Genomic DNA, 13,276 nt, shown 5'->3' with positions numbered 1-13,276 from the left:
GGCGGCATCATCCCATGTCTTAAAAAAATATCCAACACGGCCGCGTAACCGGAGATTCCAGCGTCGTTAAAAACCTGACTCAAAGAAGCCAAAAGCCAAGTCCACGCAGCTAAAATAAATCGTTCCTAGATTTGACGCTTCGCGGCAGCACCACACGGTGCACAAAACTTAACGGTAATTCGATAGTCGACCGGGTACACTTTTTAACACAGGATTGCGTATCTTCCCAAATATTCAATCAACGCAAATAGTTAAAATCTTTGAATAAAAATCAAGGGTTTATTGTTTCTATTTAAAGGTTAATAACATAATAAAGAAAAAACTGACAATTAATGACAGCTGACAGAAGAAATTCGCAAAATAGTTGAATACGTTTTAACTTTTTTGCGAATCTCCACTTTTTCGCATAGACAAATTTCGCTTTTATGTGTATGAGTAAAATATGCGAATATGCAAGATAAAAATTGCTTGTTAAAAATTCGCGAAATTCGCCCTTTTCAGAATAAGGCTTAAGAAAGAGAAGTGTTAAGTGCGTGTTCGACTCGCGTGGCGGATTGGTGTTTTGTTCGGCTGTATCAGAGCAAATTCGTATACTAGTACTCACGTAATTGCAATTATTTTGGAACTGTCTCATAGGGTCGGTTCTGTGTAACCTAACGTCAAATCCACACAACCGAGCAGATCTCAAAATGGGCACTTGATTCGTACGAATTGAACGAAGTTTAGTTTTTCGAATTCCCCTCTCGAGCTTGCTTCAGCATCGTACAAATGCAACTCTGTATAAGAGCAGTTGCTCAGCCCGAGACCATTCGAATAGAAACCGTGCAGCCCAGTCGAAATCGCTATAAGTGGATGATCGAGTTTTAAACAGTGTAAACCGTTCATTTTTATTATCCTTTTTCTCTCATAAATTTATTGCTCGCACCCCCTGTGCTTTCACACAGCTGTTTATTCTGAAGGTGTAATCCGTTTTTTAATCCTCTCATGTAAACACTAGCTAAACTGAATAATCTCTAAACCGGTTTAGCCGCTAAAGTGGTTTAATTGCCAGTATAAACTGGTTAACCTCAAGAAACTTTCTTTCCTTAATTAACCTTAAGAAAATCATGAAAAGCACTAAAAAATATCATTGAAAATTAAAACATCCATGGGCGACGCTTTTGTGTAACAAAAATGACATTGACTTAAAAAAAAATGATAAGTAATATGAAACTGTTCCATTGCATGCCGCATGCTCAAAATCTTAATTAAAAATCATCAAATTACCTTGAAAATTGAAAACTTTTGAGTAACGTTTAGATGAAACATAAATGACATTGACGTAAAGGAAATGATAAGTGACAGCTAATAAACGAAGTTGACAAGGGGAATAATTACGTCGTTGTTGCCCCGTAACTCGTTGTCGATTACCGTTCATTTACTGCCAAATTTGCAATGTCCCAGACACAATCATAATGATAATATTGAAAATAATTGGAAATTTCTGTGGTAAATAACACTAATAAAATAAATTTCCCCTAAAGACATTGAAATATCTTCCTACTTTATTTATTATATGTATTTCATTTCTGAATCAGGCCCATGGATCTCTTAAGAACTGCAGAATCGCAAAAATAAGAAATAAAGAACTTAAAAGGGCAGACTCTTTTTGAAATATTGGAAATTAAGTCGATTTATAGGAGGGTATCTGCAGTGTGGCATTTTATCTTTCTCCGTTCGCGTTTCTGTCTCTCTTTTCTTTGCTTAAAATATTGGGGTATTTTAGATGCATTGTGTTGTGAAAGGGGGAAAAAGATAATAAAAACCATCCCGGTCTAAGAGATCTTTATAATGGTGGAGAAATTTCTGCTCAACTGAGCATAAAATATATGGCGGCTTATGTGCGTTTATTTTTCATTTAAACAGCTTAAATTTATTCGTTTCTCTGCTTATATAACGCATCAGTAGTCTAATATCTAGATTCTAGATTATAGAAGCCTCACAATATTAATAAATATGTTAAATATTATATAGATCGACATGGGACGAGAGTTCTAAAACACAGTTATCACTTTTTTCAGATGAGAATGTTTTTCCAAAGTTCAAATATTTCCTGAATGTCAAACGCAACTAATTATGTTAATAGAATGAATTTATATTAAATCAGATGCGGATTATCGTCCAACGCAAAGGAACATTTTTGTCTGCCCTTTTGCTAATTACCGCGGTCCCGTTAACAAAGAATTACGTTAGTGCTACTAGGGTGGATTAGCTAAAAAGCAGGCACTTTCGCGTTATCTGCTTTTAGTGTTGTAAACATCGTTTATCGTAAGGCTAAATTAACATAGAGCCCTTTTGTCTGGCGAACGTGCGGTTGTCGACGCTTTCCGGTGCCAATTTTCAACGGTGCTCTTCCACAATCCCCTCACTACATTCCTGATCGGTAGTTTTTTTTATGCCAAAATTAGTATAAAATATAGTTTTGCTGCAAACGTTCGTCGAAGGTCAATTTTATTACCAATACAGATTAATACAAAACGTGAATTCCCAAACAACCAGAACTACTTAAATCCTAGTTAATTAGAAACACTATCAAATTACTGAGAGACTTCACAATTCCTATGCATACAAACTATTAGACATAATGAAAAAATCTCTCACATAAAAACGTGCCTCGTGCATTCAAAGATTATGACACAATCAAACTTTTCCCCAGGGAATTATTAACGCAATTAAAGCGATCGCCCATAACGTACTCCATAAGATCCTATAACCTTGATGGTCGCGGCATTTTCATGAATAGAAATGCCCGGTTTAATTCGCGACCGTACAATAACAAAACGCTTTTATTCCAAAACGTTTTCCAAGGAATTAAAGTTTGGGAGGGAAGTAGGTGGAATAAAAGGAGCGATAATTTTAAAATAAATGGCGAAGGTGCTCTTGGAAAAGTGTTATTGCTGTACCCCGCTAAACACAAGAGGAATATTAATATTCGTAGAATGTTCTTGAGTGTTACTTTAAAAGGAATTGTATTTCAGTAATGTTCTTGATATATGAGAATTAATATTATTAATTTTTTTTTCTTCAAAGCAAATTTCAGATATTTGAAATTTACATATTACTTACTAATTTTTGGTGGAAAATTTTAAATAAAATGTCAACTGCAAATGTTTTACTGATCCTAAGGAGAATATACAAAAAAACTTATAATAGGAATCATGCTTATATGTCTTAAGATAATAACTGTGACTTAACAATATTTTTTTTTAAACTTAGACATAAATACATATTGTTTTTATGTCTATTGTTTTTATTTTTGGCGTTGCTGGAGAGTATTAAGATACTCCAAATGCCAACGTTTCCAGAAAACCTGATGAAAGTGAATTCAAAGTTGCCAGCGATTAAGTCTTTTAATATTTTGGGTACTTAAGTCTGGGTCTGGAATAGTTGATAAGGGAGATAAAGTGAGAAAATGTCCGGGAGTAAGCGGCAAAAAATCATTGGGATCGGAGCTTAACGGTCTTAGAGGCCTAGAATTCAGCACAGCTTCAATTTGTACTAAAAATGTGTAGAACTCCTCATAGGAAAGTATTTGCTCGCCTACAATACGAACTAAATGCGATTTTGCTGCTTTTACACCTGCTTCGTGTAATCCACCAAAATGGGGAGAAGACGGGGGGTTAAAGCGCCAAGCTATTTTTTCTTCAGCACTAGCCTTTTCACAAATTTCCAGAAGGTATTTCGAGGCACCAACAAAATTTGTGCCACAGTCTGAATGTAAATATCTTACTCTGCCACGACGTGCCATAAATCGCCGAAGGGCAGCAAGAAATGCTTGCGTGGAGAGATCCGAAACTAACTCCATATGAATGGCCTTAGTAGAACAACAGACAAATAAGGAAATGTAGGCTTTCTGAGATTTAGCACCTCGGGCTCTTGCAAGAGTTATAGAAAACGGGCCTGCAAAGTCAACAGACGTGCACAAAAACGGTTTGATTTGCGTGACTCTATACGAGGGTAAGTCTCCCATTTTGGGAAATAGAGGGGTTGGTTTAACCCTAAAGCATTTTAAGCATTTACAAATAATGCTTCTTATAGCCCTTTTCCCACCTATAATCCAAAAATTTTGAGAAATAAGAAAGTGAAGATTTTGCACTCCACAATGTAAGTATTTTTTATGAAAGTCTTCAATTAACAGGGTTGTTAATCGATGTTGTCGCGGTAATAGCAATGTCTTTGACCAAAACTTAATTGAGAATAACTTAGTCGACCGCCCACCCTGAGGAGACCCTGATTATCAAGAAAGGGAGAAAGTTTTTGCAAGGGTTTTGAGCAACGACCATTTTTTATCAAACTCGAAATATCCTCATTTCAACATTCTATTTGTGCATATTTCACAATAATAAGAAGACTATCAAAAAGTTCAGGTTCGTCAAGGGGATACCTATTAAATTCTTTGTTTTTAAATTTTAAAGCCTTAAAAAACCTTAAACAATAAGTCACAATTCTTAGAATTTTTTGTAAAGATGAAAATTTTTGCAATAAACCCTTTAAAGGATGGTCATCCTTTATAAGACAAAAGACTAATTTCTTTTCCTCTTTGGATGAAGCTTCGCCAGCCATATAAACAAATTTTGATTGCGGCCAAGCATTTTCTGGCTTGGAAAGCCAATGAGGACCCTTCCACCACAAATGAAAATCATGAAGTTTCGAGGGCAGCAATCCTCTAGAGGCGCAATCAGCAGGATTGTCCTTTGACGAAACGTGAGACCAATATTCTGGGGCAACTATTTGCTGAATTTGGGATACGCGGTTGGCAACAAAATTTTTCCATTTATAAGGGGGTGCTTTAATCCTCGATAAGGCTACTGACGAATCTGACCAAGCGAAAATTTGAAAATGTACCCCGGGGAAAGACTTTAAAACTGACTCAATAAGTTTGGCCAATAGTAAAGCGGCACATAGTTCCAATCTTGGAAGAGTAATGGATTTTAAAGGTGCAACTTTACTTTTTCCACACACAAGAAAGGTCGAAATTCCCTGAACAGATTCAAGCCGAAAATAAATACAGGCAGCATACCCAATACTTGAGGCATCTCCGAACCCATGAAGTTGCACTGACGTATAGCCACAAAGAAAACAAAATCTTGGGATTTTTAAATGTGAAAGCATGGATAGCTCCTTTTGGTAATGTTCCCACTGAGCCACAATGCTATCTGAAGCAGTATCATCCCAATGAAGTCCGTGACTCCAAAGAAGTTGAAGAATATGCTTTAACAAAAAGGTTACTGGTGATAAAAAACCTAATGGGTCAAAAATGCGGGCCACTTCAGAAAGTATTGCTCGCTTTGTACATTGAGTACTAAAAACTTTAATCTGATATGAAAAAATATGTCCGATATGTAAATGAAGTCCTAATACTTTTAAATACGTATGGTGCTCACCTTCCAATAAGAAGCGAGACTGATGAACATCTTCAGGAATAGTTTTTAAAAATTCAATATTATTGCTTGACCATTTTCTGAGCTCAAAATTACCCTGGGCCAAAAGTGTGATTAACTCCTGTTTGGTCTCCAAAGCCTCCTCGAGCGTACTACAACTGTAGGCGATATCGTCAACAAAAACATGATTAAATAAAACATTAGAAGCTTTAGAAAACTGATTTTTACCCTCGATGGCTAGCTGCTGAATACATCGTAGAGCAAGAAAAGGGGCAGAAGAAACACCGTATGTAACAGTTTTTAAACGAAAATCCTGAAGTTCTTCGTTAGGGGAGAAGCGAAACAAGATTCGCTGGTAATCCGTATGTGCAGGATTAACAAGAATTTGACGATACATCATTTTTATATCCGCCGTAAAGACAATAGGATGTTGCCTAAAAGCCAATAAAATATTAAATATATCCTTTTGTAATTTAGGACCGATGTGAAGGGCATCATTTAAACAATCTTGTTTAGGAGATTTAGCGAAAGCGTCAAACACCACACGTAATTTGGTGGTAGAACTATTTACATTTTGTACACAATGATGCGGGATATAGTACATCTTTTCTGAATTTGGGTCATAAGAAACAGGTTCCATATGTTTAAGATCCAAATATTCTCTCATAAAACTGTTATAAGCCTTATGCAAAATGGGATTCTAAATTAAGCGTTTTTCTAAATTATAAAAACGCCTTTCAGCTAAAGCACGAGATTCAGAGAAATAGGGTTCCCCTGTTTGAAGGGTAGATTTACAATAAAACGACCTGATGGAGTACGTCTATAAGTGTTTTGAAAGTTTTCCTCTGCCGCACGCTCATCTGCGGTCCAAGGAACAACTTTTGGAATTTCCTCCAACTCCCAAAACCTTTGAAGGCAATCTAAGGAATTATCGAGAGCTGATGTACAAAAGGAATACATTGGTTGCTTAGGTGACAAGTTAATTTTACCCATTAAAACCCATCCAAAAATAGTTTTTAAAGCAATAGGCTCATTTGCGTTGCCTAAAACTTTTCCAGGCTGAATAATTAAAGGAAATATATCCCCACCTAAGAGAACATCAATTCCACTGGGAATATTAAATTTAGGGTCAGCTAACTGGAGATTTTTAAGATGGTCCCACGGAATTTTAAAAAATGTATGCGGTAAATCTGCACAAATTTGAGGCAGAACAATAGCATCAATAGACATTGAAATTTGTGGCTTATCTAGCGGGTTAATGGTAAGAGAGGTACAACCTTTTGACGACATACTATTCATTTGATCTACACCTTTTATAGTAATATTACAAAATGATCTTCTCAATCCTAACCGTTTAAAACATCGCTCGGAAATAAAATTTGCTTGGCTGGCACTATCCAACAACACCCGAATACGGTGTGGATTATTCTGAGCATCCAAAACTGCAATAATTGCGGTTGCCAATAAAACGAATGAGTCGTTATGCATTGAGCTAAAAAAGCTATTAATATCTTGATTTAAGGATAAATTAGGGGCTAAATTACAGGCATGATTTTGAGAAGCCTCTTGATCAGATGAGCCTTTTAAATAATTAGCAGTGGATGTACTAGGTTTAACACCTGGAAAAGGGTTGGACATGTGCGTATTTTGCAAATTATGTCCAAAATTTGGCGCAGAGCCTAGGGTCGCATGGTGCGAGGTACTAGAAGAGGGCTCTTGTTCTACAGAAGTAAAAGAGTTGTCAAAATGTAAAAGTGTATGGTGGCGTGATTGACATGTACGGCAGACAGATTTTGAATTGCATTTCGAAAAAGTATGGGAAGTACTTAAACAATTTATACAAATTTTATTTTGTTTGCACATATTTTGTTTGCGCTCTTTTGGATTCTTTTGAAGAAAATGTGAACAGTTTGATAATGTATGAGCCGATTTACATATTTTACATTTTAAATTAGGCTGAATTGCGGTCGAGTAAGCATTAACATGAGTTTTATTCTTACTTTTTAAGAAATTATTATTTTTTTGCATATCAAATGAAGAATTTGCTAGTGTTTCCAAAACTTTACAATGATTGTTTAAGAATATTCGCAAATGACTATATGTGGGTATCTCTAAATGGCCATGAGCAAGCTCAAATTTTTGTATAAGTTCTGAATCTAACTTTTGCAAAAGTAAATTAAATAAGACAAAGTCCCAACTTCCTACTGGAAACCCCAACAATTTAAGAGCTTCGAGATTTTCTGAAAAAATGTCTAAAACATATCTCAAAGCCGCATGAGGTGGCCTTTGAGATTTTGTTAAGGAAACGACGTTTGTTATTTCATTCCAATAAGTATTGGCAAGAATTCTTTTATTTTGATACCTATTTACCAAAGTATCAAGTGCGATTTCATAATTGTCACTAGTTAGTGGTATATTTTTTATGGAATTTAATGGCTCACCTCGTAAAAAGGTTAATAGATACTGAAATTTTTCGGTATTTGAAATACTGGCTTGATTATGTATAAGACTTTTATATAAATCAAAAAAGGCGGGCCGGGCCATTGCTTAAAGTTGCCATCAAAAATGGGCAAAGTTAGTTTAGGCAATTTTGCATTAAGAGTCTGAGCTTGACGAACAAAGTTAGAGGCATTTAAATCATTAGGTTTAACTTGGTCATCGAACTCTTTTCTAACATTCTCCTTTACTTCTAACTGCTCTTCTTCCATATATTTATGACTTATTATAGCAAAATGGTAATTTTCGAAATAATCAAAATATTTTTGCAAATCATCGCAACGCACTTGCAAATTTCTTTCTAATTTTTCATCCCCCATACAATTTATTGCAAGTTCATAAACTTCCCTTAATCGATTTACAACAACAGAACGTTTAGTCATTAAAACTTCAAGTTTTTCTTGTTTATTACATTTTGCTTATTTAAATAAGAAAAAAATGACTTAATTAATGCTGCTAAATTAAGCAAATTATTTTTATGTCAATAAGGAGAACAGCCGGTTGTCAGTACTAGTTTCAACCTTCAAAAAAAATTTTAAATTTTAATTAAATCTTAAAAAAAAAATAAAAATAAACAAGCACTACAAAGCCTAAATTCCAAAACAATAAAAAACTGAAAACGTAGTTGGAAGAATGCAGAGCACCTTCAAGGCCACGAACAATGCTCGGTAACTTGGCTATTTTTGGTTTAATAATTAGGTTTACTAGTAAATAATATTTTCAAAAAATTACAAATGACTTTGGTGTTTTGTCAAAAATTGCGAAATGTATGCTTTATGGAATGGAAAATACACAGTTTTGATGTTTAATTAAAAGACAAATAATTAAAGTAACTTTTTAATTAATTTAGCCATCAATTTAATTCAAACAAAGTTCAATAAATAGAATAAAGCTGAATAAACAATTCGGCTACGAATGGATCAAAAAAAATGTTTTGTAGCTTTAAGCTTGTTCAAAAATTTGAATATAAAATTTTACTTAAATTTTGCGGGTAAAGAAAAATAAATTTCGCGGAAAAAATCCCAGAACAAAGGGCTTACCTGACTGGCTCGAATGGATGTCCTGCAAGGCCTTGCACCGTTTGTCCGGTAACATAAATGCCCAAAAGGGCTCTGCGGCGACACGCCAAAGTACGTGTCAATCAACGAGAAAACTTTGTTGCGGTCACAATTGACTTGACCGGGCGATTGATTCAGTACGAATACCATACTCCGCGCACTCACGCTTCAGCCTCGATGCCGTAGGGATTTTTTTTTTTTAAATCACGAGTTTAAAATTTTTGTAATTTTAGTTAATGGCAAAAATAAATGTATAAAAACGCCACACATATATTATTATTACAAAAGGTTAAGTTAACAATAGTAACATGTACAGAATTAGAACTGTTCCTTATTATAAATCTATGAAATTTGTATTACAGGTAGCAAACAATATAAATATTTTCCTTATTTATAGAAGCATGAAGAAAAAAAAAAGCATTAAACTATGTATATAATAGTAATAAAATCCAGACAAATCTTAAAGACCTAACATAAAATTATTTTCATTTGCTTTTAAACAGATTATGGTTTTTTATTTCGTTAATGGGAGGTGGCAAGGCATTGTATAATTCAATTGCAGATTTTGGCCAATTTAAAAATCTAAAATAAAATAATTACATCTTTCGTGTTTTTACAATCTGAAGTTCTTTATAAACCTGATACTCGATTTCAGCTTTGCTATACTTTTTGGCTACGGAAGCTGGAGAATTTAAAGTTTATGGTTACTACTGAAATAGAGAAAGATGTAGGTTTTCTGGTTGATTATTAATTAATATATGTTCTAATGAAGATGAATTATTAATTATTAACATTTTTTTTTTGGATTTTTATGGATTTAGGGGAGTGGCTTTGGGGTGGTTGAAGTCATACCTGTCTGGCCGCACACAGAGGGTGGTTGCATCTGGATTTTCGTCAGGGATAGCACATCTTAAATGTGGTGTACCTCAAGGGTCAGTGTTGGGTCCTATTTTGTTTTTATTATACGTTAATGACTTAAGCTTTCTATTACTGCATGGACTAATGGTTCAGTTTGCCAATGATACTACAATTCTGTGGCATAACAAAGATCAAAAAGTAGTCGGATTTCTCATAGTAGAGGACCTTCACAAAATTAAAGAGTGGTGCATCTGCAATCAGCTTGTGTTCAATGTTGATAAGACTTTTGTTCTGGGCTTTAAGTGTAATGTAGAGGGTTTTTTGTTTGATGAGCAGAGCCCACTACATGGTAGGGATTATTGTCGATTTCTCGGCCTCTTCATTGATAAGAGTTTAAGGTTTGACAACCACGTTTTGGGCCTCGCTGCTAAACTTTCTTCTGGTTGTTTTGCAGTCAGGGTTGCCAGGCATGAGTTGGGGGGGTTGTTTGCTCGTTCAGTTTATTTCGCCTTAATAGACTCTCATATCCGTTATGGGTTGCCATTTTGGGGATTGTGCTCCAAGGGACTCCTTAACATAATTTTTACTATTCAGAAAAAAGCATTAAGGTATCTGTGTGGTGTTGGTCTGAGAGTCTCTTGTAAACCTCTTTTTGTAGCTGAAAGAATTTTAACAGTCTTCTCACTCTTTATATTGGAAACTGCAACACTCATACATAAGTCCGTAAGTCCACCATCCTGTACCAGTCATAATACTCGTCAAGTGGGCAACTTATCTCTTCCAATCCCCACCTCCTCACTTACGAGAAACTCTCTTATATTTATTAGTCGTAAAATATTTAATCATGTTCCTTTTTCGATTAGGACTGTTACAGATCTTAAAAATTTTAGGAGAGAACTAAAGAAATTAATCTTACCAAAAGCTTACTACAGCATTGAAGAGTATTTTAACGATTCATTTTAATATTTAAAATTATTTGGTTTCGTCTTTGTTTATATAAAATATGCTTCTATGTACAATCAAAATCGATTCTGTATTCTGTTTTTGTCCTGTATAACAAATAAATACTTGTATTATAAATTCTAGGATTAGAAAGCTTTTAGCATAAGTTTGTAAACTTGGCAAATAAAGTATATTTTGACTTTTGACTTGACTTGACATTTTTTTTTAATATACTCGAGTTTACTCGGCTTATCACTTCCAAAACTGACCTTATATTACTTTATTACGATGTGTCCAGGATTACAGATTTTTGCATTTACATATTTTCTGATAATTTTATTATAATTAAGATCTTTTTCAGGTTCTTCACGATGCGACCAACCGCTGATCACTAACGGAACAATTTCGACACGTTTAAGGTTCCAGAATTCCCTGATTTCGTGCTTAAGAGGATCAAATTTTTTTATTTTCTTTTTAATTTTTTCCCCAATATTGTGACTGTTAGGGATGGAAATATAGATATGGAAATATGGACGCGCATAGCCTCTTTTGTTATTTTAGCTGCTGTTTTATTCTCGATTAGATGGTTTTTAAGTGGACTGTATTTGATAAGGGAAGCTGATTCTAGTTACTAGTTCAATTTTTCTTTATACCCTGACTCAGTCCTCAGTATTTATATTGGGCGGTAAATGTGAAGTAGTTAGATATTAACAAAGCTCGACTTAATAGTGCTCCATAATTTAGCACAAATAAGGGTAAAGTAGGTCGAACCCTTGGCACAGTAAATTAGAAGCCGTAAAGCCGTATCTCAAGTCTCGCGTCCGCGTTAATTCTTGCTACTGCCCGTTTACCTTTTTCTCCTAGGTACTTTTTTCCAACATTCTTCTCACTTTAGCGTAGGTACCAGGGCAATTGGATAAGAATGAGGAAAATACAAGGAAGCAGAAAGGAAATATCGGGAAAAAAAACGGACAAATAAAGTTTGTCGAGCATAAAGTATTACCAAAAAAATATTAAGTATGTGAATAAACAGTATATAAAACAAAACAAAATATTCCGATTCAATTGTAAATTACCCACTGCAGATACCAGAAAGTATAGACCTTATCCAGCTATCCAAAAAATATTAAAAAATAAAATAAAAAAATGTATGGGAGCAAACCATTCCCACCCCCATGAAATGCCCCAGCATTTCATTGAATTTAAATGGGTATTGGTAAAGGACACAACTTAACCAAGGGTCGTTTGTAGACACCCTTAGCCGTCTTAACAATAGCCACTCTAACAATTTTATCGGGCCCGGGAATAAGTTCCATTATACGACCGAGCTGCCAATTAAGTGGTAACGCATTTTCCTCCTTAATTAGCACCAAGGTACCTTCTTTAACAGAATCCGTTTTCGTATGCCATTTAGCTCGTTGTTGGAGAGTATGGAGATACTCCGATTTCCAACGTTTCCAAAAATCATTATGTAAACGTACCAATAGTTGCCATCTATCTAGTCGATTGATATTAATATTTGATAAATCGGGATCTGGGAGGGCAGTCAAAGGCTCTAAGCACAAAAAATGGCCAGGAGTAAGGGCGGTAAGGTCACTAGGGTCGCTACTCATAGGACTAATTGGCCTTGAGTTAAGAACAGCTTCGACCTGTGTTAGGACGGTAGACAGTTCTTCGTAGGTAAGGATCTGTATTCCTACTACCCTTAAAAGATGAGTTTTTACACATTTAATGTTTGACTCCCAGATTCCTCCCATATGAGGACTAGCAGGTGGATTAAAACGAAATGATAAAGTCTCTTGAGCAACGCATTCTGCAAAGATTTGTCGTAAATACTTGTTAGCACCTACAAAATTCGTTCCACAATCAGCGTAAATGCAAGTAACGCGGCCTCGCCTAGCCAGAAAACGCCGCAATGCTGCCAAAAATGAGTCAGAACTCATATCAGACACTAACTCCAAATGGAGAGCTTTGGTTGCGAAGCATATAAATAAGCAAACATAGGCTTTCATAGTTTTTGCGCCTCGTATTTTTCCCAATGTGATTGTAAAAGGTCCGCAAAAATCAACGCCAGTATGTAAAAAGGGTTTTGCCTGCGAAATTCGAAATTTGGGCAAATCTCCCATGAAGGGTTGAAAAGAAACTGGTCTAGTTTTCGAACAAACTTGACATCGATACAAAATTTTTTTGACTACGCGCTTAGCGGATAAAACCCAAAAATTTTGTAAAAGTAAAAACATTGTTGTTTGAATGCTACAATGTAAGTATGAACAATGAATGTAGGTTACCAGTAAATTCGTTAATTTGCAATCACCAGGTATAAGTACAGGAAATTTTTGGTCAAAGCATAAATCTGAGTGAGTCAAACGTCCACCTACTCGTAGAATACCTGATTCATCCAGAAAAGGATTTAACCTTTGAAAAGGCTTTGGTAAGCAAGATTTACTTTGAAGCAAATTAATTTCCTTCTTAAAGTATATTGATTGAAAATATTTAGCAATA

At 35.1% G+C, this 13,276-nt stretch overlaps 1 protein-coding gene across 1 annotated transcript in view; it reads left to right on the top strand.

Moving 5' to 3' along the window:
• Positions 1-416: 416 nt before the first annotated feature.
• Positions 417-13,276, top strand: part of LOC126740629 (THO complex subunit 5 homolog) — a 259,584-nt gene continuing 246,724 nt past the window's right edge. The window contains exon 1 of the mRNA XM_050446744.1: positions 417-427. The gene's annotated coding sequence lies outside the window, so the exon portion shown is untranslated. The remainder of the gene's footprint in view (positions 428-13,276) is intronic.

The sequence above is a fragment of the Anthonomus grandis genome, chromosome 1 (genome assembly GCF_022605725.1).
Source record: "Anthonomus grandis grandis chromosome 1, icAntGran1.3, whole genome shotgun sequence".
Taxonomy (NCBI): domain Eukaryota; kingdom Metazoa; phylum Arthropoda; class Insecta; order Coleoptera; family Curculionidae; genus Anthonomus; species Anthonomus grandis.
The sequence above is the reverse complement of the archived record's forward strand: the minus strand, read 5'-3'. Positions and strand labels throughout refer to the sequence as shown.